The 26,773-nt window shown below is 40.5% G+C and overlaps 1 pseudogene across 1 annotated transcript; it reads right to left on the bottom strand.

The window, feature by feature from the left end:
- Nucleotides 1–387: 387 nt before the first annotated feature.
- On the bottom strand, nt 388–2,707 carry LOC105809632 (annotated as a pseudogene). The gene is made up of 2 exons (XR_001137452.1): nt 2,235–2,707; nt 388–1,624 (listed from the first exon to the last, which is right to left on the bottom strand). The product of XR_001137452.1 is annotated as an ornithine decarboxylase-like (transcript).
- Nucleotides 2,708–26,773: the final 24,066 nt, after the last annotated feature.

Raw genomic sequence — 26,773 nt, 5'->3', positions numbered from 1 at the left:
GAAGCTGAGACTGGCATGATGTGCAGGCAGACTAAAGTTCTACCAGTATAGGGGTATCACTTCAGGCTAATTAAATCAAACACTTGTTTAGTGCCTACTATGTACAAAGCACTGGTGAAAAGAACAGTAGGGAACACAAGCAGACAAATGCAATCAAAACACGATAAAGATTATTAGAGATGATTACTACTATGGTTTGAATGTGTCCCCCAAAGTTCACGTTGTTGGAAACTTAATCCTCAAAGCAACTGTGTTGAGAGGTGGGACCTTTTTTTCTTTTTTTTATTTCAAGATATTTTATTTTTAAAACAGGTCACGACACTAACCTTTTGGCCCGTTCAGCCATTGTACAAGCTACAAATGCTTGCTCAGCAGCTGAGGGGCCCTCTTTCGTAGCATGTCTGAAAAGTGAATAAAAATCCATATAAAACAAATATTCAAATAGTTTCCATAGGAACACAGATAAGTGTGACCCCATCTCCTAGTCTTCCATATTGCTGCATATGTGCAACCCTACTCTTACAAGACATGTCAAAACTAGCAGTAATTAAGTTAAATGGTCCCCCCAAATCCCTTAATTCAAGCTAAACTTGCAGTTAACAGCTACAAGAATGGTATCTACACATTAATACTAGCTGAAGCACAAGTTGCTGGGTGATGTTTCATTCCACTTTCCCAAGCACAAGACACAGGCAGAGTGCCGACGTCCTGCTCTTCTACTTCAGGTGGGAAGTGGGGGTTCTGGATTGGCTGCATGAGTTGCCATGTCGGTCCTGACATCACATAGTAGATAGTGGGCCTCTGGAATCCATTGAAAGTAGAAGCAGCAGCTACAGTGTAAGTGCTCATGTTTTCAAAGAGCATCCAGTCACCCACATGCATTTCGGGCAGGTCACAGTGCTCAAAAATCCGGTCAAGGCCATCACATGTTGGTCCCCATATGCTGGATGAATAATATTTCTCATCTGCTTTAGGTCTCTTTTGCAGAAGGGGCTTTACGTGCGCATGATCATAAAGGATGCAATTAAATGATCCATATACTCCATCATTCATGTAATACATAAAGGTGTGTTTGTTGGACTCATCTTCATGATCAGAGCCTATCTGTTCCTTTAATACGATTTTTTTGGCAATGATATTAACTGCGAGTGTGAAAGCTGACACAACATAATATCTGCCTGGCTCAGCTATGATTCTCACTCCAGAGTCTGATGGAAAATACTTATCCAATGCTGGGTTGATTACACTGGTGATCTCTTCAAATTTAAGCTTCACATCCTCAGATCCAGGAAAGGCACCACCAATAATCATGCAGATACATGCTGAAACCAAACTTAGCTCCCATGTCAAAGACACAGCAGGCATCAGAGATTGCCTGCACGAAGGTCTCAGGATCCTTATGGCCACTTCCTACGTGGAAGCTGACACCGATGACATCAATATTTAGCTCTTTGGCCCGTTCCAAAAGAATCCTGCTGGTTTTCAGTGTGGCACCGAATTTAACACCAAGTCGACAGACTGCTTTGGAATCATCAGTGGCAATTCGCAAAACCAACTTTGCCTTTGGATGTGCTCTGGCAACTTTCATCAGCTCAACTTCACTATCAAAAGTCATCATCTGTATCTTAAAGACATACAAATAGAAGTACCATTCGATCCAGCAATCCCATTACTGGGCATCTACCCAAAAGACCAAATGATACTGTATAAGAAAGACACCTGCACCTGAATGTTTACAGCAGCACAATTCACAACTGCAAAGATGTGGAAACAACCCAAGTGTCCATCAGTACATGAGTGGATTAACAAAATGTGGTATATGTATACCATGGAGTACTATTCAGCTTTAAGAAACAATAGTGATATAGCACCTCTTATATATTCCTGGATAGAGCTGGAATGCATTCTATTAAGTGAGGTATCCCAAGAATGGAAAGACAAGCACCACATGTACTCACCATCAAATTGGTATTAACTGATCAACACATAAATGCACATATAAGAACAACATCTATTGGATGTTGGGCAGAGGGGGAGGGGGGAGGGGGAGAGGAGGGAGGAGGGGACGGGCATTTGCATATACAAAGAGTGCAATGCGCACCACCCGAAGGATGGACATATTTGACACTTGGACTTGGGGGGGGGCAAGGGCAACATACGTAACCTAAACATCTGTACCCCCATAATATGCTGAAATAAAAAAAAAAAAAGAAAAAAAAAGTCATCATCTGGACTCCATTGTTGGCAGCATTCTTAATTTGAGACACTTGTTTACAAAGATTTGCATAGATGATCCTCTCTGGAGGCACCCGAGACTCTGCACCAATTGTATTTCGGTCTTGTAGCGCAGTCAAATCCTGTCCCGATGGCAGCGAGGGTCTTCACAATGGCTCTGCTGTCATTACATTTGACTGCATAAAAGTGGGTGACACGAGGAAGAGCTTTTAGCCATCTTCGGTGTTTCTTCAGAATGTCTCCAAGGTCTGCGACATAGAAGGCATCCTTATCACCAGAAGTAGAAACTTCATTAATTTTTTGGTCCAGAATGTCCTTGGCAGTAAAACCTTCATCAAGGAAGTGGCAGTCGAACTCTTCGTTACTAAAGTTGTTCATGGTTTCTCAATGTTCCTCTAAAATGCAACAAATTGGAAAACTAAGAGATGGAATTTAAAGAAATATTTCCAGCTTCTCAGAAAGGCAATTCTCCAGGAATAGCGCCCGTGGAGCAACAGCGGAAACATTCTCAGAGAGTCCGGGCGCCCCGGGCCAGCCCCGTGGAGAAGCCGTCCCGCCCCCGTCAGCGCCTGGCTCCCGCCCGCCTGAGACGCCACCCGAGGTGGCGCTGGAGCAGCTGGCAGAGGGGCGGCGGCGGCTGCAAGGACTGACCGAGAGGTGGGACCTTTAAGAGGTGATTAAGTCATAAGGGCTCTGCCATCATGAATAGATTAATGCCATTATCGCAGGAGTGGGTTCCTGATACAAAGGATGAGCTCGGCCCCCTTCCTTTCTTGCTCTCTCACATGCTCACTTGGCCTTCAGCCTTCTGCCATGAGATGACGTCATAAAAGACCCTTGTCAGATGGCAGCACCTTGATACTGGACTTCCCAGCCTACAAAAAACCTGTGAGAAATAAATTTTCTTTCCTTATAAATTAACCAGTCCGTCGTATACTATTATGGCAACACAAAACAGACTAAGAGAGTACCCAAAGAATTAATGTAGAAATGGAGGCCTGCCACTCTGTCTGTGGAACCAGGGAAGGCATTTCTGGGCAGAGCTGGCATTTGAATTGGCTCTTGAAAATGAGTATGCGCACACAAACATTGCCTAGGAAAAGACTACCTAGGATAGCAGGAGAGCGAGCCCCTCCAGCATCCCTACATAAATTAGCCTTTGGAAGTGGGGAAGGTATAATTCTACTTTGGTTTTTTCACCAACTTTAACCACTCCCTATGCTTACTCCTTCAGAAAAAAAATCTTCTCTTATAACAAATAATATAATGTTAATTCAAAAATCATCACATCAGCCGGGCATGGTGGCTCACGCCTGTAATCCTAGCACTCTGGGAGGCTGAGGCGGGTGGATTGTTTCAGCTCAGGAGTTTGAAACCAGCCTGAGCAAGAGCGAGACCCCATCTCTACTAAAAATACAAAGAAATTAATCGGACAACTAAAAATATATAGAAAAAATTAGCCGGGCATGGTGGCGCATGCCTGTAGTCCCAGCTACTTGGGAGGCTGAGGCAGAAGGATCACTTGAGCCAGGAGTTTGAGGTTGCTGCGAGCTAGGCTGACGCCACGGCACTCTAGCCCAGGCAACAGAGTGAGACTCTGTCTCGAAAAAAAAAAAAAATCATCACATCAAAGTATGACACTTGTAATTGTTAGGGTGGGAACTTGTAGTGTGGGGCTGAGAAAGAATTCTTGACACAAAGATTAGAATAGTCCTAAAGAAAGATAGTTTATTTTACAGCCCAAAGGTGAGAAGGGTGCGACACAAGAGAAAGAAAGCAGTGCTGGACAGGAGGATAAGGGATTGGGGGTTTTGGGGGGGGGGGAGTAAAGGGAAAAGAAAGTGATTGCTGCCAGCTGATAGCAAAAGAGCAGCTGTGAAGTGGCTGCATCTCTTCTTCCCTTTTTTTCTCTTCTCTGTGAGGCTGGCTTATCAGTCTCTTTGGAATCTAGTCTGGTGGGAACTGGAGGGGGCTGGGAGGGGGGTTGCTCGCACCCCTGCTGTCTGCTTAGGGCTCTTCAAGGCTATTAAAACAGAACTCCACAGGGGGTTAAACAAACAAGGGGCTGTTGTGTGCTGTGATCTTTCTCTCTTTTTTCTGTTAGATAGTTTATTTTTCTCTCTGTTAGATAGTTTATTAGCAAGGCCATTCTTTCAGCAATTATTTGAAAAACAATTTAATCAACTAAGCTCTGCAGCTGGAAGAGGGAGATGAATTGCTTTCTAGGTGATTTAGGGGATGCTGAGCACATACCTATAACAGCTGTTTCTAGGATTCAGGGAAGTCCAGCCTTTCAAAGACCAATGTCTCATTGGTTTATTCTGCCAGAAGCTCCAGACTTGTCCATAAGGCAGTGACTATGAGGTTGGATGAATAACTGTGGATTTGATCCTCAAAATTACCACATCTCATCTAAAATGGGCCATAGTTGCAAAAAGTATATTTCATTAAGGAAGCAGCCATAATTGCTACCAAAGAGGTAGGGTGATTTCAAGGATTGAAAACCGTAAGGTACTAAAACAACACTAGAGGTTGTCTGACAGGAAGGTAGAGCAGACTCCTGAACTTAGTAGCACTTGAACTGAGAGTCTGAGAATCTTGATGCAATAATGGTCCAGAATTCCCTTTTCTCTTATTAGTCTAGTTACTAGTAAGCTATGGATCCCTCAAAAAACAATTCAGTATCACAGGACTTGGCAATTCTACTTCTAGATATATATCCAAGAGAACAGAAAACATGTTCATTAAGATTTTTACATCAATATTCACAGCAACATTCTTCATAATAGCCAAGAAGTGGAGACAACTGAAATGTTTATCAATGATAAATGGATAAAGTGTATATCCTTACAATGGAATATTATTCAACCATAAAAATGAAGTAGTGATTTATGGTACAACATGGATAAACTTTTAAGACATTGTATTAAGTGAAAGAAGTCAGACACAAAATGCTACATATTGTACAATTCCATTTATATGAAATGCCTAGAGTTGGGAAATCCACAGACAGAAAATAGGTTGCCAGAGGTTTAGGGGAGGGAGGAATGGAGAGTGACTACAAATAGGGTTGGGGTTTCTTTTAGGGATAATAAATACATTCTAGAATTAGACAGTGGTGATGACTGAAGAATTTTGTGGGCATACTAAAACTGAATTGTATACTCTAAATGGGTGAATTTTATACTATATCAATTATAGCTCCATTAAAAAAATAAAACAATTCAGATAGTTCAAACTTTATGAAGACTTCCCTGAACCTCCTGGTTAGAATTAACCACTCCCTCCTGTGCACAACCTTTAGATCACACTTTCATTGTGGACTTAGACATAATTTTTTTGTAACACACCAGCCACCTCTGAATATTGTGAGCTCTTCTGAGGCAGGACTATGTCTTGTCTATCTCTGTATCCTCAACTAGGCACAGTGCTTGAAACTCAGAATATACTGAATAAATACATGTTGAATTGAAGAGATTATTTTCTACGACTTTACAATCTGTAGTAATATTGAGCAATCCATTTTAATATAATAAATATTATGTATATACTGTGTATAAGACTTTGATGATATAAAAATGAAAGAGGCATAGTCTCTACCATTGAGGAACTTACACATTTTTGGTGAAAATAAGTTTACTTACATACCTACAATATAAAGCAGAAAATAAATGTCATGTGAATGGCATAATGATCCACACCGCATAGTTCAAAGAAGTAAAAGTTACTACCTTGGGGGTGATGGGGAAGATTTGGTAGAGGTAGTGGCATGAAAGTGAGCTTTAGGGATGTAACCAGGTTTTAAAATGAAAGATTCAGCTGAGGCACATTCCAGAGCTATTGTGTTGGACCAAAATGAAAACACTTTAAAAGCTGGTAAAAAGGCAAAAAGTGGTAAAAAGGGGTGGAGGGGTAGATAACTCTTAAATTGTCACGCACACTGATGGCACAAAGTGATGTTGAATTGGAGATCAGATAGGATTTCTTTGGAGAAAATTATTAGTTTTGAAGAATTTTACCCTCCTTAACTGGGATGGGGGAGAGGGAGGAGGAGAAGGAGAGGAAAGGAGAAGAAAGGAGGTGAAGGGATATCCACTTCTTAAATCAAACCAAAGGACAGGCCTTTGATGGAACCATCTGCAGAGCTTCGTGTGTATCTCCTACAGTTTGAGGGACACAGGGAATGCTGATTGGGTCACACTTGAGACATCTAAATCCAGAGGGTTGAGATGTGGGGAAAGAGCTGCAATTCCAGAGATTACTTGGGCAAACATGTTTCCTATCGACCAGATGTGGTCCACGAGGAAAAGAGAATTGGTGTGGTGTTGCTTAGCCCCTGATCAAAATGACCCCCTGAAGGAGTGAAATGCCTCAATAGAAGAAAGCTGGAGATGAACTGCTGCTGGATACCTAGAGCTGAAAAAGGTAGGGAAATGGAAGGCCTCAGAACAATCCATGAAATTCTCTGAAGAGAGAAATTGGCTTTAAATATCTGCAAAGGCCAGAGAGCACCAGCCTGATCACCTCCCCAGTACCAGTCAATTAAGATCTTTGCTAATACGCCTTCACTGGTCTCCCTCCCCAAGCTTCAGATCCTGTAGGGGTTAGAAGCAGCTTTAGAAAGATGGGAAAAGAAAAAACTCATAAGAGGAGGTAAGACAGAAGAAAGCAAGAACCCCTTACTCACTACTTTCAAATTTCAGACTTCTAGAAGGTGGCCAGTCCAGGATGGAGGAAAAGAGAAATTTCAACTTTAAATTAAGGTTGAAGTTATAATTCTTACCTAGGACTGCCATGTTAATTCCTGATTGCCACTTTGTTTTATGACTTAAAAAGTGATTGAGTACTTTCATTACTTCTGAGGGACAATCTCTGTTTTTTCTAGGGACAAGGAAGAAATAGCCCTTTGGTGGAGATTTAAAGAGACAGTGGAAATCAAAAATGAATTTGCTTTAAGAATCAGTTCTACCAGTTGTGCTTGTTCAATATAAACATTACAGGTAGAAATAGGAGAAGGAGCCCTGAGCAAAGGAATAGAGGTAGCCAGATCCAAGGTCTATTTCGAAAAGGACACATAGACAAATTCTACCTCTGGGATGCAGATAGTGAGAGGGATGCTAAAAACATAGACGTGAAAGCAATTGGACAGGCTTCCAGTACCAAATTAAAGAGTCATTTAAATAGTGGAGTATAATTTCAGTATATTTTGGTATTTATCTTAGATAATATGTTTTAGGTACTCGAGATCATTAAAACTAAGTATTTAATACTTTTTATTTATTTAATTGGTGAGTAAAAATTGCCTATATTTATGATGCACAACTACATGATGTTTTGACATGTTTATACATTGTGAAATTGATAAATCAAAATAATTAACATATCCATTACCTTTGGATATAGACCCAGCAGTGGAATTGTTGGATCATATGGTGCTGTAGTTCTAGTTTTAATTTTTTGAAGAGCCTCTGTACTGTTTGCCATAATAGCTGTACTAATTTACATTCCCACCAACAGTGTACAAGGATTCCCTTTTCTTCACATCCTTAACAACAATTAACTTTCATCTTTTTTATAGTAGCCATTCTAACTGGAGTGAAGTGACATCTCATTGTGGTTTTGATTTACTTTCCCTGAAGATTGGTGACACTGAGCATTTTTTCATATATCTGTTGGTCATTTATATGTCTTCTTTTGAGAAATGCCTTCTTCTGAGAAATGTCTATTCAGACCCCTTGCCCATTTTTTAAATTGGGTTATTTGTTTTCTTGCTGTTGAGTTGTTTGAGTTCCTTATATATTTTGTATATTAACACTTTATCAGATGTATGGTTTACAAATATAATCTCCCATTCCATAGGCTGTCTCTTTACTCTGTTGATTGTTTTCTGTACTGTGAAGAGGTTTTTAGTTTGCTGTAATCCAATTTGTTTACTTTTAAGTTTATTGCCTTTGTTTTTTGGGGTCATATACAAAAAAATCTTTGCCCAGACCAATACCATGAATATTTTCTCCTATGTTTTTTTCTAATAATTTTACAGTGTCAAGTTTTACATTTAAGTTTTTAATTCATTTGAGTTAATTTTTGTATATGGTGTGATATGAGAATCTAATTTCATTCTTCTGAATGTGGATATCCAGTTTTCCCAACACCATTTATTGAAGAGGGTGTCCTTTCTCCACTTTATGTTCTTGGCATCTTTGTTCAAAATCAATTGACTATTAATGCATGAATTTATTTATGGGCTCTCTATTCTGTTCCATTGGTCTATGTGTCTGTTCTTATTCTAATACCATGCTTTTTTGATTACTATAGTTATGTAGTAGGTTTTCAAGTCAAGTAGTGTGATGCCCCTTGCTTTGTTCTTTTTGCTTTAGATTGGTTTGGCTATTTGGGGTCTTTTGTGGTTCTATATAAATTTTAGGGTTTTTTCTATTTCTGTGAAAATGTCATAGAAATTTTGATAAAGATTATATAGAATCTGTGGAGTGCTTTGGGTAGTATGGATATTTTAGTAATATTAATTCTTCCAATCCATGAACACAGGATATCTTTCCATTATTTGTATATTTTTCTATTTCTTTCATCAATGTTTTATAGTTTTCAGTGTATAGCTATTTCACTTCCTTAGTTAAAATTATTCCTAAGTATTTTATTTTTTTCTAGCTGTTGTAAATGGGATTGTTTTCTTGATTTATTTTTCAAATGGCTTGTTGGTAATGTATAGAAACACTTTTGATTTTTGTATGTTGATTTTTGCATCCTGCAACTTTATGGAATTTATTAGTTTTAATAGTTTTTTGGTAGAGTATATAGATATTTCTATATATAAGATCGTGTCATCTGCAGATAGAGACAATTTAACATCTTCCTTTCTGATTTGGATACATTTTATTTCTTTTTCTTGCCTAATTGCTCTGGCTAGGACTTCCAATATACTGTATTGAATAGAAATGGTAAGAATGGGAATCCTTGTCTTATTCGTGATCTTCAGGAAAAGCTTTCAGCTTTTCACTGTTGAATATGATGTTATTATCTATGGGCTTGTTGTATATGTCCTTTATTGGGTTGAGGTACATTCCTTCTATACCTAATTTGTTGAGAGTTTTTATCATACAAGGATATTGAATTTTGTTGAATGCCTTTTCTGAATCTATTGAGATCATCATATGATTTTTGTCTTTCATTCTGTTAATGTGGTGTATCACATTTATTGATTTATGTATGTCAAACCATCCTTGCATCCCTGGGATAAGTCCCACTTGATCATAGTGAATGATCCTTTTAATGTGCTGTTGAATTCATTTTGCTAGTATTTTATTGAAGACTTTTGCATCTATTTTCATCAGGGATATTTGGCCTATAATTTTCTTTTCTTCTAGTGTCCTTGTCTGGCTTTGGTATTAGGGTAATGCTGGCCTCATAAAATGAGTTCGAAAGTTTTCTATCTGTCTTAGTCTGTTCAGGCTGCTATTAAAAAATACCTTAGACTAGATAGTTTATAAACAATAGAATTTATTGCTTACAGTTCTAAAGGCTGGAAAGTTTAAGATCAAGGTGCCAGCAAATATGGTATCTGGTAAGAGATTACTTTGCTTCAAAGATGATGTCTTTTTGTTGCATCCTCACATGGTGGAAATGGGAAACATGCTCCCTTCAATCTCTTTTATAAGGGCACTACTTCCATTCACAAGGACTGAGCCCTCATGACTTAATCATTTCCCAAAGGCCCCACACTGGGAATTAAGTTTCAACATAAGAATTTTGGGGGAACACCAACATTCATACCATAGCACCTTCCCCTTCAATTTTTTGGAAGAGTTTGAGAAGCATTGGTATTAGTTATTCTTTGAATATTTGGTAGAATTCAGCAGCAAAGCCATCAAGTCCTGGGCTTTTCTTTGATGGGAGACATTTTATTACTGATTCAATCTCCTTACTCATTATTATTCCGCTGAGATTTTCTATCTCTTCAAGATTTAGTCTTGGTAGGTTGTGTATGTCTATGAATTTATTCCTTTCTTCTGGGTTATCCAATTTGTTGGCATATAATTGTACATAGTAGTCTCTTATGATCCTTTGTATTTCTGTAGTATCAATTGTAAGCCTCCTCTTTTATTACTAATTTTATTTATTTTAGTCTTCTCTCTTTCTTTCTTAGCTAGTCTAGCTAATGGTTTGTTGATTTTTTTGTTTCAAAAAATCAGCTCTTTGTTTTGTTGATCTTTACTATTGTTTTCTAGTCTCTATTTCATTTATTTCTGATGTGATTTTTATTATTTCTGATATATTCATTTCCTTCCTTCTACTAAATTTGGGCTTAGTTTTTTCTTCTTTTTCTTGTTCCTTGAGGTGTAATATTAGGTTATTTCTTCTTTTTTGATATAAGCATTTATTGCCATAAATTTCTCTCTTAGAACTGCTTTACTGCATCCAATCAGTTTTGGTATGTTATGTTCCCATTTTCATTTGGCTCAAGATATTTTTCAATTTCCCTTTTCTTTTTTGACCCATTGACTGTTCAGGAGCATGTTGTTTAATTTCCACACATTTATGAATTTTCTGAAGTTTCTCCCATTATTGATTTCTAGTTTTATACCATTGTGATCAGAAAAGATATGATTTCAATCTTCTTAAATTTGTTAAGACTTGTTTTATAGCCTAACATATGATCCATCCTAGAGACTGTTCCATTGGCACTTGAGAAGAATGTGTTTGCTGCTATTGTATGGAATGTTCTATATAGTCTATTAGGTCAATTTAATCCAAAGTATAGTTCAAACCCAATGTTTCCTAATTGGTTTTCTGTCTCAATGATCTATCCATTGTTGAAAGTAGGATATTGAAGTCCCCAACTGTTATTATATTTCAGTCTATCTCTCTCTTCAGATCTATTAATATTTGCTTTATATATTTAGGTGCTCTGATGTTAGAGCATATATATTTACAATTGTTATTATCTTCTTCATGAATTGATCTCTATATCATTATATAATGACCTTCTTTGTCTCATTTTACAGTTTTTGACTTAAAGTCTATTTTATATGAAATAAGTATAGCTACCTCTGTTCTCTTTTGGTTTCCATTTCATGGAATATGTTTCCTTAAAAGTAAAGTGAATTTCTTACAGAGAACATGTATAAGAAACTCAGCCTTATTCATTTAGCCACTCTCTGTCTTTTGATTAAAGAATTTACTCCATTTACATTCAAGGTAATTATTGATAGATAATAAAGTACTACTGCTATTTTGCTAATTGTTTTCTGATTGTTTCATAGATCCTTTGTTCCTTTTTTCCTCTTTTGCTGTCTTCTTCTGTGATTAGATGATTTTCTCTAGTGATCTGCTTTTATTCCTCACTTTTTATCTTTTGTCTTCCTATGTGAGATTTTTGCTTTGTGGTTACCATGAGGCTTACATAAAACAACTTATAATAGGCTATTTAAGCTGATAACCCTACACTTTTACTCCACACCCCCCCACATAATATGTTTTTGATGTCACAGTTTACATCTTTTTATATTTATCTCTCAATAAATTATCGTACCTATTATTTTTAATAGTTTTGTCTTTTAACCTTCAAACTAAAGATGTAAGTGATTTATGTACCACTAATACAATATTAGAGTATTATGAATTTGTGCACTTAGTTTTACCATTAAGTTTTATACTTTTATATGTTGTTATGTTACCAGGTAGTGTTCTTTTCTTTCTGCATGAAGATCTCCCTTTAGCATTTCTTGTAAAACAGATCTTGTGATGAACTGTCTCAGCTTTTGTTTGTCTGAGCAAGTCTTTACCTCTCCTTCATTTCTGAAGGACAGATCTGCTGGGTACAGTATTCTTGGCTGGCAGGTTTTTTTTCCCTTCAGCACTTTGAATATATTATCCTACTCTCTCCCGGCCTGTAAGGTTTCTGCTGAGAAATCCACTAATAGCTTTTTAGGAATTTCCTTATATGTGACTTGTTTCTTTTCTCTTGCTACTCTCAGGATCCTCTCTTTCTCTTTGATTTTTGACAGTTTGATTATAATATGTTTGGTATAGACTTGTTTGCATTGAATCTGATTGGAGTCCTTTGACCTTCCTATACCTGGATATTTATATCTTTCCTAAGATTTAAAAAGTCTTCTGCTATTATTCTTTAAATAATCGTTCTTGTTTTTTGTCTCTCTTCTCCTCCTTTAACTCCTATAACTCAAACATTTTCCTTTAATGTTGTTCCATAAATCCCATAAGCTTTCTTCATTCCTTTTCATTTTTTCCTTTTTCTCCTCTGACTACGTATTTTCATATAACCTGTCTTTGGGTTCACAGATTCTTTCTTCTGCTTGATCAGATCTGCTGTTGGTGCTATCACATTTTTATTTCACTTATTGCATTTTTCATCCCCAGAATTTCAATTTTTTTATAATTTCAATCTATTAAATTTCTTGTTCTGGTCATTGATTGTTTTCTTGGTGTCATTGAATTCTCTGTATTTTCTTGAAGTTCAATGGGCTTCCTTAAAACTAATATTTTAAATAATTTGTCAGGCAATTCATATACCTCTATTTATTTAGGGTCAGTTACCAGTGCTTTATTTTGTTTCATTGGTGGTGACATGTTTCCCTGATTATTCCATGGGGGTTGCCCTGATGCTGTTATGGGCCTGGATCCTGAGACCATGGAGTTGGTCCTGGGTCCATGGGGGCTGGCCTAGAACATGGTCTGCAAGGTGGGCCTGGAGCCTCAGTCCATGGAGGCCAGCCTGATACTGGTATATACTTGGGTGGACCTGGGCTCTAGGTCTGTTTGAGCAGGTCTTGGTCCTGAGTTTGCTGGAACCTGGGGCCAACCTCATACTGGGTCAGGCATGGAGCCTGGGTCCACAAGGGCTGCTGTGGATCCTGGGATAGCAGATGCTGTCCTGGTGCCTGGAGCCACAGGGAGCTGTCTGGAGCCTGGATCTGTGGGGGCTGACCTGGAGGCTACATCTGCTAGGGCTGACCTTGGTTCTGGGGTCATGGTGATTGGCCTGGAATCTGGGTCCATAGGGGCAGTCCTGCAGCTTAGGTCCATGGTGACCAGCCCAGCACTAGGTTCTACTGAGATAAACCTGGACCTTACTCTGCTGGAGTAAGCCTGGACTCTAGGTCTGCTAGAGCATGGGGCTGCAGGGGCCAGTATGGAGTGTGGGGCCACAGGGATCAGCTTGTCACTTGGTGGGCCTAGAGCCTGTGTCTGCTGTGTCAGCCTTGTGCCTGAGGTCAGGGGTGCTGACCTGGCACTGGGGTGGGCCTAAAGCCTGGGAGCTGTATCAGCCAACCTGGTTTTAGGTTGGTCTTAAACCTGGAGCAGCTCTGGAGCCTGAGTTTGCAGGGTAGGGCTGGAGCCTGAATTTGTCAGGGCTGGCCTGGCAGTGGAGTGGGCCCAAAGCCTGGAGCCAGAGGGACTGGCGAGGCACTGGGACCGGTCTGGACCCTAGGAATGCTTGGGTTGGCCTGGAGATCAAGCCTGCTGGGAAAACCTGGAGCCTGGGGCAGTAGGATCTAACCTGGTTCCAGGGTGAGCCTAGAAGTTCAGTCCATAGGTGGGAGGTACTGGCCTGGAGTCAGGGGCTGTGAGAGCCTGAAAGTGCTGGGTTTTACTGTGGTGGAAGTCTGGTGCTCTCACATCCCTTATCTTCCCCCAAATGGAGGGTATGTTGTCTTTCTTCACACTGTGTTGCCTGGGATTCGGGGAGGGGTGACATGGGTGGTATAAAATTCTCCTTCCTATCCTCTTCTATGTGTCTTTTCTTATTGCTGTGCTACACCTAGGTGCTGTAATCTCTCACCTGGTTTTCTTAGCTCTTGTAAAGGTATTTGTGTGTATGAATAGTTTTTCAAATTGATGTTTCTGCAGGGAGACTGGTGCTGGAAAGTCCTATTCTGCCATCTTGCTGATGAAGACATTTAATACTTTTCAAATACAAAAATTCATAAGCATAAGATGTAAATATACTTGGACATATTTTAAACATAATTTATTGTAATATAAAAATAAAATATTGCTTACATACTACATAAAATAAAGTTTAATTGAGGTTAAAAATAAAATAGGATTGTGATTTTTTAAAAGTGTACTTAGTCCATTAATGATGTCATCATTGAGTTGTGAAAAACTTTCCAGTTGCTAAAAACTTCTTTCTGAATGTATGCTGATTAAGGAAAAGATAAGGAGATAGTTATAAGCTGCTTTTTTTCCCCCCGAGACAAGAGTCTTTCTCTGTTGCCTGGGCTAGAGTGCCGTGGTGTCAGCCTAGCTCACAGCAACCTCGAACTCTTGGGCTCAAGCAATCCTCCTGCCTCAGCCTCCCAAGTAGCTGGGACTACAGATGTGCACCACCACACTCAGCTAATTTTTTCTATTTTTAGTAGAGACGGGGTCTCGCTCTTGCTCAGGCTGGTCTTGAACTCCTGACCTCAAACAATCCTCCCACCTCAGCCTTCCAGAGTGTTAGGATTACAGGCATGAACTACTGTGCCCAGCTAAGTTGCTCTTAAATATTTTTCTTTAGCCCACTTCTATGAGTTGAATGTGTCCCCCAAAGTTTATGTGTTGGAAACTTAATCCCCAATGCAACAGTGTTAGGAAGTGGAACCTTTAAAAAGTGATTAGGCCATTAAGGCAACACGCTCATGAATGGATTAATAACATTATTGTGGGAGTGGGTTCCTTATAAAAAGACAAGTTTGGCCCCCTCTTGCTTTCTTATCCTCTCTTGTCCTCATGCCTTCCACCATGCGATAGTGCAAAAAGAAGGCCCTTGTCAGATGCCAGCCCCTCAGTCTTGGACTTCCCAGCCTCCAGACTTGTGAGCCAATAAATTTCTGTTCATTATAAATTACCCAGTCTCAGGTACTCTGTTGCAGCAGCACAAAACAAATAAGACATCCTTTATCTGCAAACAGTCTTATCTCTTGGTTGATAACTTTGAGATTTTGGGGGGGCATTTTTTCCTTTCTTTGTAGAGATAATTTTTTAAATTGCTGTTACAGTTTAAATGTTTGTGTCCCTCAAAAATTCATATTGAAACTTAATCTCCAATGCAACAGTATTAAGAAGTAGTACCTTTAGGAGGTGATTAGGCCCTGAGGGCTTCACTTTCATGGATAGGGTTAATGCCCTTAAAAGGGGGCTTGAGTGAGCGAGTTCTCCTCTTTTGCCCTTTTGTGGCACTTCTGCCCTTCAGCCATGTGAGCACACAGCAACAAGGGCCATCTACAGAGAAGAAGGCAAGATTTCACCAGACACCAAATCTGCTGGTATCTTGATCTTGGACTTCCCAGATTCCAGAACTGTGAAAAATAAATTTATATTATTTATAAATTACCCAATCTAAAGCATTTTGTACAGCAGCCTGAATGGACTAAGACAATAACAAATGGTATTTTTTCTTTCTTTCTTTTTTTTTTTTTTTTTTTTTTTGCTTTAGAGAAACTATTCCTGATTTGTCTTCATTTTCCCATCTCACATAAATGGAGATTCTAGTGCAGATGCTATATTAATACCAATGGTATTCTGTTCATATTCCATTCTTTGGAAACCTTTGTAATAGATAAGAATTATTCTTGCATTGGAAGCTTTACTTTGTTAGTTGTTGTTTTCTTTTATTTCTTGAGGATTATGAAAGTGCAAAAGACAGCTTTCTTAACAAGTCCACCTATATTTGATTCCAAATTTTAACGAAACATTCTTCTAGTATGTCCCTGGACATAAATGATTCAGATTTCAGATCTTTTTAAACTCCAAAATAACGGTATCACAACAACTGAAATGCCAGTATTTCAGTACTTTAAAACAGCGTGGAATATCCAAGTAGTGGAACATTTAAACTGATATTGTAAATCACTCTTCTGTACGCAATGGGGAGCCAATAAAGATGTTTAAAGAAAGAAATTACAAAGATGTATAAATACAGACATACTCTGTTAGAGTTGTAAGAGTTGTGGAGAGTATCAAGGCCACCTCATTTCTGCCAGAAGGTCAGCAACTTCAGCGTGAGTCACTGACAATGCACATAGGAAGTTGATTAATGAGGGAAGGAGAGATGAGAGAACAGCATGGAAGACATCTGTTGTTTTCCTCTCTTCATCCATTCACCCTTTTTTAGTAAAAACAGCTCTCTGAATTTCCTTTGAAGAATTGCCTAAACCCCTCATGGTTCATGTGGTTTGGGTAGGTTTGACTTCCCCTTCAACTCCAAGGATGGTCAGAAATGATTGGTTCAAGAATTAAGCATGTGCCCCAAATCTGGCAAATGATTCCTCTGAGGCTCAGGATTTCTGCTTGCATGGGGGGAAAAGCTCTTTATTTCCATTTAGACTGAGTAGTAAAGAGAGTAAAACTGCTAGAGCCATTGTGTGATGATGCAGTGGGGAGCTCTGAGTCACCAGAAAAAGTTTGAGGACAAAGGCAACAGAGTGGGAGATGGAGCTAGAGGCTACAAAAGAAATCAGAAAGCAATATTATCTGAGCTTCTATCCTGCTAAGCCACAAGGCTGTTCTTCTGAAGTTTTCAATTATGTGGGCTAATCAATTATTTTGTCTTTTTTCTTGTTAAAGCAGCTTGAGTCAGGTTTTCTGCCACTTGCAACAGAAAGAGTCATAAATGATATTCAAGAAAAAAGCAGGAAGCCAACCATCAGGATTGAGGTGATGGCAGAATGAAAGAGACTCACTGGAGAGAAGTCATGAAGGAAAAACAAAGTTTCTATCTCTCATGTTAGAGGAATATTATCTATGCTAAATACAAATTACCATCCCCTCCTCAATATAAGTTTAGGAGTATAATATCTGTGGCTCATAGTGTGGGCTTAGATGTCAGACAAATATGGGTTCAAATTTAGATGACTCAGGCTCTGCCACTTAAGATTTGTGCATTCTTGGGCAAGTTACTTAACTTTTCTGTTCTCTAACTTCAGCTTCTTTCTCTATGAAATGGTGATAGGATAGGACCTACCACTTGAGTTACTATAAGGATTAAATGGCCCATTGCATAATTCCAGGTATATGGTGCACTCAACATTCCATTATATTATTGTTGTTATTAATGTTTTTTCCCTTTTCCAAGCTTACTGCAGACATCACTGGGGGAAGTAATTTGTTGGAGGTAAAACTATCAATGTTACCTGCCTCGACATCTGTCTTTACCTCCTTCTCTACCATCCTCATGGAAGAGATGACCTTTAATTAAAGGTGTAACCTTTCCCATGTTCCAGGCTGATCTCTCCTCCTTTCTTCTATATCACATCTTCTCCCCAACTCCTTAGGAATTTTGCTCTATCAGTTATTCTTTTTGTCTTCTTAATTGTTTCCTCTCCACTGGCAATTGCCCTCCATTTTATAAAAAAACTTCCATACTAAAATAACCCCCTCCTTGTCTCTCCATCAGTAGTTTTCAAAGTGTAAAGAGCTCCTATATCAGAATCACCTGGGTGCTTGTTTAAAAGGAAAAGTCCTGGACTCCACTCACATCTAGTGAGACACATTGGTGCTCTTGTACCTGCAGTCTAACAATTAGCCCAGGTGATTCTGATGTATTATGAAGTTAGAGAAAACTGTTCTCTATGGGGCTCTTCATGATACTTGGCAAGCTTCTGGCTATCTACCTTCTCTCTTGTAAATACTATGAGTATTTCATTTTCCCACATTCTTCAAATCAAGAGCATTAATCACCATCCCCCCAACACACACTCTGATTTTGTAGACCAAAAAACCATAAAAGAAAAAAAGACCTCTGAATCTCTGCACTATAAATGTATTCCACTCATGCCTATTCTTTCTTCTTTTCCTCCTGTCAACATGAAAAATATTTGCTTTCCCCTTCTGAGGCTAATTATGACATCTAAGTTCATTTCTCGTCTTCTCCTACCCTCCTAAACATTTCACTGGATCGATTTTTCTGTCTCCCTACCTGCAGCCTTATTTCTATCTACACTTAAACATATCTCAAGTTTGTCTAATCTTCAGAAGATAATCCTCCCTTAATTTCATGAATCAAACACCTCCAGCTCCTGCACTTATTCACTTTTTCTCAGCTAAACTTCTTGAAGATGTCTACACTTACTTCCCATTCACTCTCCACTTCTATTTAATTTCCACCCCACTATCTCACTGAGACTGTCCTCATTAAAGTAGTGGAAGATTACTTTGTTGTTAAATCCAGTGGACACTTAGGCCTTACATTACTTGACTTCTCATTTCCATTTGACACTGTTGTCCATTCCTTCTTTTTTTTTTCATAGAATGAATTATTTTATTGTTATGCACTGTGAATTTTCTTCCTAATTTTATTGATCATAGTTTGCATACAGCAGGTGTTCAGTATCTTATAAACTGATTATAGTACATACCAATATCAATTATCATTTTGATCTTATTATAGCTTCACACTGATCCTTCATTTGAGTTTTTTAACAGCTCTACTGATATATAATTCACATACCATACAATTGACCAATTTAAAGTGTACATTTCAATGGTTTTTAGTATACTCACATTTGTGCAACCATCACCACTATCTACTTTGGAAAGACTTTCATCATCCTGACTCATTAGCAGTCACTCCTTCTGCTAGGTTTGGGATTGGCTTGCTCTTCCTTTTCAAACACCTTGAGATAATTCATTAGATTGTTGATTTGTGATCTTTCTGTCTTTTAGGTGTAGGAATTTATGGTTATGAATTTTCCTCTTCTGACTGCTTTTGCTGAATCCCACAGATTTTGACAACTTGTGTCCCATTTGTCATTTAGTTCAAAAAATCTTTTGATTTCCCTATTAATTTCCTCCTTGACCCAATAATCGTTCAGCAGTAGGTTGTTTAATTTCCATGACTTTGGGTAGGGTTGAGTGTTTCTGTTGGGATTGATTTCTAATTTTATTCCACTGTGGTCTGGGAAGACACATGATATAATTTGTATTTTTTAAAATTTTCTGAGGCATGTTTTGTGGCCTAGGATGTGATCAGTCTTAGAGAATGTTCCATGAGCTGATGAGAAGAATGTATATTCAGTTGTTTTGAGGTAGAATATTCTGTAAATGTCTGTTAAGTTCATTTGTTCTAGAGTTCCATTTAAGTCCATAGTTTCTTTGCTTATTTTCTGCTTGCAGGGTCTGTCCAGTTCTGTCAGTGGGGTATTGAAGTTCCTGGCTATTATGATGCTGCTGTTTATGCTGCTGTTTATCATTTTGTTTAGATCAAGTAGGGTTTGCTTTATGAATCTGGGTGTACCTGTGTTAGATGAATAAATATTTAGGATTGTTATGTCTTCTTATTGAATTGTTCCCTTCACCATAATGATCACCTTTATCTTTCTTCACTTTTGTTGATTTGAAGTCTATGTTATATAATATGAGAATGGCTACACCAGCTTTCTTTTGGTTTCCATTTCCATGGAATATTGTTTTCCATCCCTTCGCCTTGAGTCTGAATGAGTCCTTGTGGGTTAGATGTATTTCCTGGAGAAAGCAGATACTTGGCTTGTATATTTTTATCCATTTAGCCAGCCTATGTCTCTTGAGTGGGGCATTTGAGCCATTCACATTTATTGAAAAAAAGTGACAAGTGGGGTGGATTTCTGTTCATACTGTTGAATAGAACTCCATTGCTTTGTTTTGCCTCTTGAGCCATTGTGGTCTCTGGGCTCTGTCCTTTAGCTTTTAGACACTGGTGGGTGTCTATTGTATTGATCCACGTATAATGCAGTTCTGAGTACTTCCTGCATGGCAGGTTTGGTCTTGACAAATTCCCTCAGTGTTTGCCTGTCTGGAAAAGTCTTTATTTCTCCCTCATGTAAGAAACTTAGTTTTGTAGGATACGAAATTCTAGGCTGGGCATTACTCTGTTTGAGAAGACTGAGAAGGCCCCAATCCCTTCTGGCTTGTAAGGTCTTAGTTGAGAAGTCTGCAGTTAGTCTGATGAATTTTCCTTTGTAAGTTAACTGCTGCTTTTGCCTTATGGCTCATAGGAGTGCCTCTTTCATGTTTACTTTGGCCAGTCTAATGACTATGTGTCGTGGTGACTGCCTGTTTGTGATGAATCTCCTCGGGGGTCCTTTGAGCTTCTTGAACCTGGATATCTAGATTTCCAACAAGGCCAGGGAATTTTTCTTTGATTATTCCCTCAAATGGGTTTTCCAACCCTTGTATATTTTCTTCTTCTCCCTCAGGGATGCCTATGATTCTTATGTTAGGCCTCTTTACATAGTCTCATATTTCTTGTAGGTTTTGTTTGTTCCTCTTGTTTCTCAGGTCTTTCTCTTTTACTGACTTATTTAACTTGAAGGTGTCATCTTCAAGGTCTGAGATTCTTTCTTCTGCCTGATCTAGCCTGTTCTTAAGGCTTTCTACTGTGTTTGGTATTTCCTTGAATGAAGTTTTCATTTCCATAAGTTCTGTTTGATTTTTTTTAATAATTCAATTTCCTTAGTAAATTTTTCATTCATTTCCTGCATTGTTTTTGTGGTTTCTTTGTGCTGGGTTTCTGTTTTCTCTCGTATTTCATTGAGCTTCCTTAAAACCCATATTCAAAATTCATCTGTCATTTCAATCTTTTCATTTTGGTTGGTATCCATTGGTAGGGAGTTGTTTTCTTTTGGGGATGTCCTTTTGCTCTGATATTTCACATTTCCAGAGTTTTTTCACTGATTCCTTCTCACCTGGCCTCTTGGTCAAGACCTCAGAGTGCTAGGCCTGGCTTATGGGCCTGTCTCTGAGTCCCTGAGGATTGATCCCTGAGCATGCCAGGAAGGAGAGTGCTGGTTCTGAGTTGCCTATGGGTGTTCTAGCAGGTTTGGTGTACCTCTCAGGTTACCTCTGACCTGCTGTCTTCACCTCTTCCCAACAATGTGTAGTGAGTTAGGTCCCCCAGCTTACTCTCATTGATGGTGGGTGGTACTTGTGAGTGTGAATCAGCACACCCTGTTTTCTTGAGTTGGAAGACACTATGATGGGCTATTTCATTGTTCTCCCTATCATTAGTTGATGTTTGTGTGATAGAGCCAGCTGCCAAGATGTTCTTTTGTGTTTGTGGTAGACTCTGCCCTGCCAGGTAGAGTACTTGAGTGCCCCAAGCTTTAGGAAGGACCCTGTAGCTCCCAGGGGGTTTCTTGATCTCCATGACCACCTAGGTGGGGGAAGGAGTAAGGCAGCTCATGGCTAGGTTGTGTGAGCCTGAAAGGCTTTGCAGCCTTGGCAGGGTGCAGAAGTTGCTTTTCCGACCACTCTCGGAGGAGGGTCAGGACAATCTATCCAAACTGGGAGGGCTGTTCACAAGGGAGGAGGCTAAACACTTGTATGCTAAGGGCTGGGGCTGGGTTTTTTTCCACCCTAATCCAGTATCACAGTTTTTCTGTGGGGAGGGTCAGGCACTCCCCCAAATGGCCACTTCTTGGACCCCCACATGCCCTATAAGATTAGGTCAGTAAATGCTGTAAAGGGCATGCAAATTGACCTCCCTCTCAGTAGGTGGCACTTGCTGGAAGGAACAAGCTACAGTGTTGTTTGTGGGCCCTGTGATCAGCTCTAGTCCCGCAGGAAAAGCACTCAAATGCCTCAAGTTGTAAGTGGGGCCCTGGAACTTCCAGGTGAGTCCTTAATCTATGCCAGCAGAGGCAGGTGGGAGAGTGTGGCCAGGCAGGGCTGAGCTTGTCCTCAGGCTCCACAAAAGCTGGCAAGGTAGCTATTTTGGAAGGGATCAAAGGTCTGCTCCCAGCTTCTGGGCAGAGCTACCAGGGAGAGGCTGAAGGGGCCCCACCCAAACAGAAAGTCTATTTGTGGAGGCATGTCCATCTGAGACTCCTAAACTGGTAGTCTTCAGTGGGCTGCAAAGCCCCCTACCCAGGATCCTGGCCTGAGCTGAGAGTGCGGCCCTCCCACGGAGGAAGAGGTGCCTGGTGAGCACATAGCAGCTAGGTCTCACACTCCACTCTCCCTGCTGATCTGCCCACGCAGGCTCTCTCGCCTCCCTAGACCAAGAAGGTCAATCCCTGACCATGCCAGGGAGAAGCACGCCTGTCCTAAGTCACCCCCCATGGGGTGCCCAAGCAGGATCAATGTCCCTCTGTGTTGGGAGATGTCCTGCTCTGATAGAGCCTCCAGGCAAGCAGCACCAGGGAGGGCTGGCAAGCAAGGAGCTCACAGTCTGAGCACCTCTTGGTTTGCTACAGGACCCCAAGAGGAAAGGCCTGAGTCCCACACCCTGTGGAAGCCTCTGTGTGGTAGCTCAATTGTCTCTCTTGGCAGCTGTGTGTGGGGGAGGGGAATGGGAGGAAAAGAGTCTGTATGGAGGAGTGCTAGCACTCTGGTCATCTCCAACCCTCTCTCCGTTAGGTAATCTGCCCAGAATGTCCAGGATCTGGAGTCACGTAAATTACTCTGGACCCACTGAACCCCTGTGGCTCCTGTAGTCTGGGTTGGAGTTGGGAAACGTCTGTGTAGGAATGAGCGGGATGAAACCTGAGGAGTTGAGACTCCCTGGGGGAGAACACAGGTGCACAGTGGGTAGAGAAACAATATGGCACGTGCAGGCTCAGCTCGGGCCTGTGAAGGCAGGAAGTGCCCCAGGGGGGCTGGGAGCCTGGTGCCCTGTCCATAAGCGGTTCCCAGCTCACTGGTGGCAGCAGCCTCTGGGCTCGTGTGGGCAGAAAGTCTCTTCAGCAACTTGGGAATCCACCAGCTGTCAGAGATGCAGGGGAGGGAGAAGCAAATTGCTCCACCTAACCTTCTCGCTGGACTCCAAGCCTCTCGGGTTGATCTTTGATGATACCTTGCTACTTCTTGTTCTGCACTGCAACTTCTTCCCATGGAGTCTCCTGAGGGTCTTCAGACCCACATCCGATCCATGTCTGTCTGTCTGTTCATTTTTTTCTCATTCATCTAAAACTTCTACTTCTTACTGAGGCACTCTGGCAGCTGGTGTGTCCGGTCAGCCCATTCCTTCTTCTTAAAATCTTTCTTCTCTTGGCTTCTTTGAATAAGTCTTTATATTCTACCTCTCTGCCACTCCTTCTCACTGTCCTTCTCAGGTTTCTCTTTCTTTGCTCTTACTTTAAATGGTGGGGTTCCTCAAGGTCCTGTCCTAGGCCCCCACTTCCCATTCAATCTGGGAATCTTATCTACTCCTGTTATTTCAATTATTAACCATGAGCAGAGGAGTCCTCCATAAATATTCCTAGTCTAAGCATATTCTGAGCTCCAACTGCATAATCAACTGTCTAAAGGACATTTCTACTTAGATGCCTCACAAGTACCTCATAATCTACATATTCAAAATTAGCTTGCTAGTTTCTGCTTAACCTCTTTCCCAGATGAATGTCATTATCTGCAAGTTGCCCAAGTCAGAAATTTAGGCATCATCCTCCCTCCTTCCTCTCTCTTACTTTCTGTTGTTAACATCATCCTTGACTCCTTCCTCCCTCTTACTCTTTTTTTTTCTTTGTTTTCCCTTCTTTTCCAAAACCTGAATGCCAGAACACCCTCTTACCTATTGTTAACTATTTCCTAAATGTTTCATACCTGGATTGCTACAACAGCCTTCTAACTGCCCTTTTTCCAGTTTTGCTCCCTTCCAATCCAGAATGATACCCTGGAGGGAAAGGTCACAGTTATACTGGGCGTTAGGTTCTAAATATTGCTATAGTTAAAAATTTAAAATTGTGCTCCAAGCTTCCTGGCAACCAAGGCAAAAATAAAGGGAAAGTAATCTTCATACTTCTTAATGCTTGTTCTAATGCTAATGCTTTGCTCTAAACCAAATTTCTCTGGAGGAGATTTATACGGGAAGAAATAAGTGACGTAATGAACAACGTCCTCAACATTCCTATGATATATCCTATAATTTCATTCAGTTAGCATTTATGAAGTACCTACCATGAGCCAGGCACTGTACACACCACTGGAGATAAAACAGTGAATGTGGTTGTTTCTTATCTAATTTCATGATTGAAACCAAATTTTTGCATAATATTAAATACAACCCTCTGTATACAACTGGTGAGGGGAGGTCTTGTTTCCCAAGCTATCCCTGCCTGGTGGTAAAACCAGGGTTAATATAACAGCCACTCAGTGCCCTCGCATTACTTCCCACTCCCGCCCACCCCGGTCTGTCCCCAGAGCATGATTTCAGAACTTCTAGCTTCTCTTTTAAACTGCAGCTCACTAACACCACCACCGCACCATATAGCACACATGAAATATAGGACTCCCCAAGGACTGTCTCACATGTGCTGACAATGCTTTCAACTACCACGTGGAATCTATCATTTTCCAACCTTACCTGCTCTGGCTTCCTTCAGAGATCTGCTGCTAAGACATCCCCCACGTCTCCCCCAGCAACACATGAGCCAGGATAGGACCACTGCTATCACTCATACAGGTCAAAGGTACTGCTTGGGATGACTGCCAAGTCTGTGTCAAGGCTGCCAGAGTGCAACGTGTGGACTAGGGTTGCTTTGTCCATTACTGCAGAAGGTATTGGCACCCAGATGCCAACATTACATTGCCTTGAAGCTGCTATGTTGTGCTAAAACTACTAGGGCTGCTGAAGAGCCCTTTTGCATTGAAGCTGTACCATGTTTTCGCTGAACTGTTGAGAACAGCGATCTCTAACCGTTGAGGTTACATTTCATTACACAGGTTCCCAAGCAGTGTCGTCTGGTGCTCCAATGTCTTACGGAGACTATAGGAACATAGTCTCTTTGTCTGCTTGGGCTAACGTAACAAAACACTGTTGACCTAAAAGGAAGACCCTGAAGCACAAAATGTGATTTAAAGAGTTTACTTGAGTCAAAATAAGGACAACTGCTGGGAAGATGCAGACCCAGACCCAAGTAATCTTGGATATGAGCTCCTCTGGCCTTTGTCACAGGCAAGTTTTTAAAGGCAAAAAAAAAAAAAAAAATGAGGGGACAGGGAGGGGACTGATACAAAATTCTGTCAGGAATTCTCATTGGTTTATAGAAATAATATTGATTAGTGATTGGCTATGCATTGTTAAACTATAGGGTGTGGGATACAGTGTCCAGTGAGGCATTATTCAGTTAATTCACAGCTGCTAGTGGCAATTGATGAATTCATAGCTTAAAAGAGGGGAAGTAGGCTGTCATTGCTGTCTCATTTTAATGCCTCTCTGGGACTAATAATTTGAAAGAGCTCACATTCCTCAGTTAAACATTCTTTTTCTTTCCTCAATACCACAGACTGGGTGTCCTATACAACAGAAATTTATTTTCCCACAATCTGGAAGCTGGAAGTCTGAGATCAGGGTGCCAACATGGTCAGGTTCTGGTGAAGCCTCTCTTCCTGGCTTGCAGATGTCACCTTCTTGCTGTGTGCTCACATGGCTTTTCCTCAGTGCATGGGTGTGGAGGGAGAGCTCTCCCTCTTTTTATAAAGCTACCAATCCTATAGCATTTGGACACTTATGACCTTATTTAACCTTAATCACCCCGTAAAAGCCCTATCTCCAAATACAGTCACATTGGGGGTTAGGGCTTCAAAATGTGAAAGAGGGGAGGAGGGGCAACTGAGGCTATAGCAAACAGTATTCAGTTTTTAATCACATCAGTACACACAATAAGACTCCAAAAATTGAGTTCATGGGCTGGGCGAGGGAGAAAAGTGTGACAATGTGCAGTGCTCCAACGTGACCCTCCCCCCACCAGGGAACAATCAGAACATTCCAGCTTGATAGCAGTCCCTTACCTTTTTGAGGGGTTTCACAGAAGACAATTTTTCCACTGACAGGGAAGGGAGGTGAGGGGGTGGGGAGGTAGGGGTGGTGATGGTTGGTAGGGGGATGGGGGACAGGGGGAGGCAGAACTCAGGCGGTGACGGCAGCAATGGGGAGCAGCTGTAAATACAGATAAAACTTGGCTTGCTGCCGCTCACCTCCTGCTGTGTGTGGGGGGCGAGGGGAGGGCGGCCCCTCCTTTTCCACAGACAGGGTAGGGGTGTGGGGAGGCACAGCGGACCGCAGCGGCCCTGTCCCTCATATGCCTAGGGGTTGGGGACTGCAGAGCTTGATGAACAGAATTTAGACTTAAGTCAGGAGCCATGCTCCGTTGGTATGTGTCTTTACATCTGGCCCAGTTTGATTCAAGGATAGAATCTACAATGATTTAAGAAATGGTTAGACTTTCCTCAGGAATGCCTGTCCTCTCAACTTGGCCTTTACCTTGAGATAGACATGTAAGGTTCTAATTTGAGTCCTGTTGCAAAGATCTGGGAACACAGGTTTGGGATAGCTGTCCATTGAATAGAAACCAGACCAGCTGATAAGGCTGGCATTTTTCTGGGTAAACTAAGGTTCTTCATTACTGGGACACCCGCAGGCAAGGCTTGGATTTTTCCCCAAGAAATATTCTGGATGTAAGTAAACACATCAGTAAGCTTAAAGTTCTACATGATTGCGACGATTTACGCCTGAGAATTTTTGTAAATATAAAAGGTGGATAGTAAATGAAGACTAAATATAAAGTACTTAGTGCCGTGCTTTCCAAGAGTAATCGTTCAG

Source organism: Propithecus coquereli, unplaced genomic scaffold (genome assembly GCF_000956105.1).
Source record: "Propithecus coquereli isolate 6110/MARCELLA unplaced genomic scaffold, Pcoq_1.0 Scaffold197, whole genome shotgun sequence".
Taxonomy (NCBI): domain Eukaryota; kingdom Metazoa; phylum Chordata; class Mammalia; order Primates; family Indriidae; genus Propithecus; species Propithecus coquereli.
Note: the sequence above shows the minus strand (reverse complement) of the source record. Positions and strands in the feature narration are given on the sequence as shown.